Raw genomic sequence first — 6,254 nt, 5'->3', positions numbered from 1 at the left:
ATTTTTTTTATAGTACGTTTACAAACCAAAGAAAGTCAATTTCTATTTGCATTTTTGAAAAGTAAATCCTTTTAAGGCTGTAATATGTAAATACATATTTTAGAAAATCAGTCTTCCTGTATTAGATGCATATGTATGAATGCTAATATCTTCGTAAACATTACCAGACTCTAATTGATGTTTTTAAATAAGTACATAGTACACAGTTTCCAGCTTCTTTGTAAGAATCAGTGAAATACCTAATCAGCGTGAACCACCACATTGTATATATTTTAAGATTAAGATTAAACAATTAAAAATTGGACTTATTGCACTATATCGTCGCTCAGCGCAAAATACCTCGTTTACGCCAAACATAGTGGTAAATAAATTTTACAAAAGCGCAAAAAACCGATTTTTTCAAAACTGTGGAATGGTATTTTCACTGGACGTACTTGCTATAAGATTATTATTATTAATCTTAACTTAAATTAATAAAGTAAGCAGTAATGGAAAAAGAATAACCAAATCCCTTTTTTATTGTACATACATGACATGGTATTGGGTTCCGCATATGCGAGGTATTTATATATGTACTATCTAAATATGTATTCATTTGAAGTAGTCTTTAGCCGCCAATGTATATTATGGGCCGATTTCAAATGAATATTTAAATGGTACTTAAGTTTAATTGTCGATTGTTGTTTAAATGTCATTTAACTTTCGTTGGGTTTCAGATCAACTTTGTTTAAATATACCAAACAATTGGTAGCGCTGCTGCTTGTTCCTTGAAATTGTTGTTGCATTTGCTTGTATGTTTTCATTATGTGCTGAACAGCTGATTGTTTTTTGGTGGGATTGATTAAACAACCTACCAATCAATCTTGGTTGTTTGGTACAAACACAGGGTTGCATATCTCATATTTAAATAGCCAATATTGGCCATTTAAGTGCAGATTAAATGTATGATCTGAAAATGAATAATGGAAGTTAATCAACAATCTCTACTTACATAGGCCATCTGAAATTGGGCCTATGTATACTGTATATTATAAAAGAAATAAATACATATCTAATAAATACATACATATAATACGCGAAGGCATTTTTTGTGTAGCATAAAAGATCTGCACCGTTCGCTCGATTTTCAAAAATGGGGTGTCAAATTAAAGCGCTTGGCCTGTAGATGCGCAAACTGGTTTTATTTTTTTCGAAAGGAGTTGCCACCTGTTAAATAATTAAACTCAAGTTAGTTTGAGGTACCAAATTAAAGGGCTTAGGATGTGGATATTCAAGAAGGTTTTACTTTTTCGAAAAAAGTTGCCACCTGTTAAGAAATTAAGTTAAAATTAATTAAAAAGTCAAATCAATTATTAAATATGGGTATCAATCGAAATGGTTTTGAAAAGGCATTATAACTTAACTACGTATAGGAGGGTCGACAAATATTTAAAAAAATGTAATTAAATTTTAATTAAAGGAATTTGGTAAGTGAATAAGGTATCGCTTTATGGGTATCATACAAAAGAAGTTTAAAAAGGTAGTAGTTTGTAAATATTTTGAATAGGGTTGCCACCTATTTGAGAAGTCTAATTGAACTATTTTATATCCAAGTTATATGAAATATCAACGATGGATGTCAAATGAAAAAACTTCAAGAAATACTTAGTTTGACAATTTAGAAGGTTTTTGATGTGTTTGAGGGTTGCCCAGTTTAAAGGGCTAATCTAAAATTATTTAATAAGTTAAATGCATTACTAACCGATGGTTATCAATGGAAATGGGTTTAAAATTCTTTATTTAAGAGCTATATTTAGGGGGGGTTGCCACGTGTTTAAAAAATTAATTTCCGCTTAATACATCATTTGCTTGAAATATTTATAACAATGTCAGACGAAAAATATTTAAGGAAATTTAAGTTCGAAAATAATTTTTAAGAGGGTTGCCGCCTGTTTTGAAAGTGATATTTCGTTTAATTATACATAAAAAACATGCAATTTTAGAATATGGTTATCAAAAGAACGAGCCTTAAGAAATTTTTAAATTGAAAATTTGGTTTTATTTGTTTGTTGAAAAAATTAAGCTCAAATTATTTAATAAGTTAAATGATTGTCAAAATAGGGGTATCAATCGAAATGGGTTTGAAAATAGTTTATTTCTAAACTCTATTTACGAGAGTTGTTATGTGCTTAAAAAATTGAATTCAATCAGTTAATTGAAATATGTGTAACAATGCCAGGCGAAAGATTTTAGTTTGAAAATAACTTTAAAGAGGTTGCCACCTGTTTGAAAAGTCAAATTTGTGTTACTTATACGAAAGATACATAAATGAATTATTGAAGTATTAGTGTCAAACGAAAGAGTTTTAAGAAAACTATGGGAATATGGAAAACTATGATAATATTTTTTAATTATCACATCTGCAACGTTATTTTGAATTTTCAAAATGAGAAGTCAAATTAAAGAACTGGAATTCTACATAGATGTGCACAGGTTTTATTTTTTGAAGTAACAGATAAATTTGAAATTTGATGAAATGAAGACCGACACCATGCGAGACCTCCCATCACTGATAAATGGTTTAGATTAATCATTAGGAATACTTTTAGGGGTTTTGAACAGGGTTTCACCTGTTTAAAAAATTTAATTAAACGTTGGCTTTTTGACGCCATGCGGGTTCACTAGTGTAAGTAATATTAATACATTCATTCCAAATATTCTTACTTGGTTTCACTGCTGGGGCTGCCACTGCTGCTGCTACTCTCCTCAACCTGCACAGGTGTAGCTGGCCTATGTCAATTAAAAACTACAGTGAGTATTGAAAAATAACCAAAACTAAAAAGAACTTCACAGGCAAGAAAAAAATAACCGAAATTGGTTAAAAGTAACCAAAACGGCAACACTGATTTCGGATATTGTAAATTCATCCTCAGTTATGTTACATAAAAAAGGGTTTATGAAGTATGCAAACGTATATTTAAATAATTTCAAATCAACAACTCTTATTTCACAATCTGCGTTTAAATCATGCGCAATTTTTTTTCTAGCCATAGAAAATGATGAAATATTCTTTTTATGAGATCATGAATAAAAAGACGTAGTTTAGATTTAAAACTTAATATAATTTGCGACAAATCAAAGGAGCCGCACTTTGCTAAGCAAAGAGCAACATTTGGCTCAAAGAGCCGCGTTTTCCCACCGTTGCAAGTGTAAAGATGATCTCATATTTTTTACTTTTTGTAAAAGTGACGGCATAGTTTTTAGTTTATTCGGTTTGTGGTTAGTTTTTTAAACTGATATAAAATAAAAACATTTATATTTCTTCGGTTAAAAACACAAATTTACTCTTATTTCTAGTATCCGCACTAAAGCAAGACTACAAAACTAGTTTGTTAGCAAATTTAAACTAATGGTTTCTAATAATATCCCGAAATATCCCAGGATACCGGGTTGACCAATTTAAGATCCCGAAATCCCGGAATTAACAAAATGGTCCGGGATTGGATGCCTTAACACCTACGGACTCAAAGTGGATCCAGAGTTCACACCCGTCGCACTCTACCCAATCCTCTGTGCCGTCTTTATTTGACTGTTTCCCGCAAATTTGCGTTCGCTTGTCTGCCCAAGTGAATGTATACATATGCCGCGAGTGTCTGAATTTAACGGCTTGTATGAAAGAATCCTCGCGGAAGTCTCAAGAAATGCGCCTTTGGATTTTTCTCGATATACTTTTGTATATGCCGAAACCGGCCGAATTGTTATAGGGAAAAAGAAAGAAAGTCCTTGTTTTCTTTAGCAGTCTATTAATTCACGTTTTATTTAATTAAATGTAAAAGGCACAGCTTTAAAAAAATTTCGTCTGCTTCTCTTTCTTTTTCGCACCCACGTTCTTTTCGGCGATGTGCGATTTTTCGTTTTTTACTATGGGTGGTTTGTTTATCGGACTATGGGTGATATGTTATCGGGCGATGAGTGATTCGGCGGCAGATTGACACTGTCGCACTTTCTGTGGATCCTTAGCGACATATAGCCGACAATGACACTGGTGACAATGTCATGCAGGTGTACCCCTATCAAACAGACAATGTCTTGTAGCGGTCAATTATAAAAAGTCTATTGCAGAACATTGTCCTTTGAATGCCATCAATGATCACTACATAACAAAATCATGCAGAGGCCATCAACGGCCAAATTACCATTTGTATTTAAAAGTCATGAACGACTTCCATATAAATGGAGCCCAAAGTCATTGAAGACTTAACATAGCCGTACATGACACTTAAGTGACTATTGCATGTCATTCGCTGTGGTGTTTTATAGTTTACGTAAGTTATGAAACTTCGATCACCATACTAATCCCCTACTTGAAAGTGTTGTTGACACGCCCATGTATTTCAATCTCAACAATAGCAGCTGCTGAGAGACTGGAAGGCTCGGAACGGTTGTGTCGTATGATTAAGCAACAGCAGAACTTTGTGCGGAAGTAGCGGGATGTTATTTGTTTTATGTTTTCTTTATAAGCAATGTTCGCAAATAAAATGAGTTTAGTTGCAGTTTAGCTGTCAGCCACACCGCCTTTTATTTTAATTAGGTTCGCCAAAAACAAATTCCTCTCAGGAACCAAGCCAGTGTAGAATTTTCGCTGCACTGTATTTACATATATTTATACTAAATTTATAAATGTATGCATGTTTAATGAGATCAACAAAAATTCAGTACTCTTGGTTTTCAAGGAACGTCGTTTCGATAAAAATAATTTAAAAACAAGTAATTTTTAGGGGAAAAACCGGCTTCAATTCCTATATAAAAAAATAAAATTTTCGTTAATTTCTTCATGATTCAATGATCGGATTTAAACTGAATTAGTATGGGACCACCTGTGAGGTAACGTTTAAAAAAGAAATTATGGAAATCGGTTAACGTGGTCTAAAGTTATGCGGTAACATACATTAAAAAAAATATTCCGACACATTGATAACTTTCTCCTTTTTGTGAAGTCGCTTAAAGACAACCAAATCAGAGAAAAAACTACCAAACAACAAAATTCGAAAACATTAAAAATAACCAAATTTTGGTTGGAAACAACCAACAGCGGCATCCGTGGTTATTTGTTATGTTTATGAAACACAAATCAGTATGACAAGTGTACCAAAAGCGACTGGTACTGGTTGTGCACGTATACATAAATATGTAAGTTTTGTTAGTTTCTTGTATGTATGTATACAGAAAATTAATTATGTGTACCATATTTTTAATTGTTTACATGTTTTTTGTTGTTGTTTTTAACCCTTCGGAGGACGGGCTGTGGCGAATTAGCCGCAAAAAATTTAATTTGTGGTTTTCAAATACTAATTGCAGTAGCAGGCCACTGCCACTAAGTGACTTTGCAATTTTTGAGATGTAGAATGGTTCACAGTTAGCCGTTACTTGCTGCGTTATATCGTTCAGTTGATATTTGTATTTGAAAGTCGGTGTCACTATATGCGGCTGAATTGCCGCGTCGCGCCTTCCCAAAAACCAAAAAAATTTTAATGTAATTCCCAATTTTTTTTTAAGATAGTTGGAAACGTGAGTTTGTGATAAGGGTCTAAATCTAAATTGTTATTTTGTAAGTATTTTGTCATGTGTAATTTTACAATTATAGATACTTTGCGTAAACATTGCTGTAACTATTATGATATTCATCTTCTTAGATTTTAGAGAAAAAGATGATGTTTTTAAACTTATATAGGAGCGAACTAGCTACGCAATAGCAATCGAAGCCAGGAATATGTACGAGGAGTAATAAAACAAAAATTTGTTGCATTAATTGTAACAAAAATGTTTGCAGAAAACATTGCAAGCATGTCACAATGTGTAGAATGTGCCAGCACCACTGTTGATGATGACGGATAAAAATTAAAAAACTAAATGCTTATAAAATATTTAACTATAAACAAAAAGTATTAAAATGTTTTACTTGAATGATTTTTCGATATAAAAAAAATGCATCTCAACACCTTGCGGCTAAATTGCCACGGCGCCCCTCTCTTGTAACTTACAAAGCGCGCCCTTCGAAGGATTAATAAAGATTTTCGCCCCTAAAGAAAAGAAAGAGAATTTATTTTACTTGCACTTGCGCAAATTAGATCCACAAAGCCCATACAAAAACAAAATATTTAAACACATGGGGTCAGCACAAATAAAGGATTAAATAAAAGGATTTTGGACAATTATTTTATTTTTGTATGGGGCACGTTCTCCCAATGGTTCCACCGATGCGGCTTCTGCGCCGG

This window comes from Rhagoletis pomonella, unplaced genomic scaffold, assembly GCF_013731165.1.
Source record: "Rhagoletis pomonella isolate Grant_MI unplaced genomic scaffold, Rhpom_1.0 Rhpom_scaffold_00152, whole genome shotgun sequence".
Taxonomy (NCBI): Eukaryota; Metazoa; Arthropoda; class Insecta; order Diptera; family Tephritidae; genus Rhagoletis; species Rhagoletis pomonella.
Note: the sequence above shows the minus strand (reverse complement) of the source record.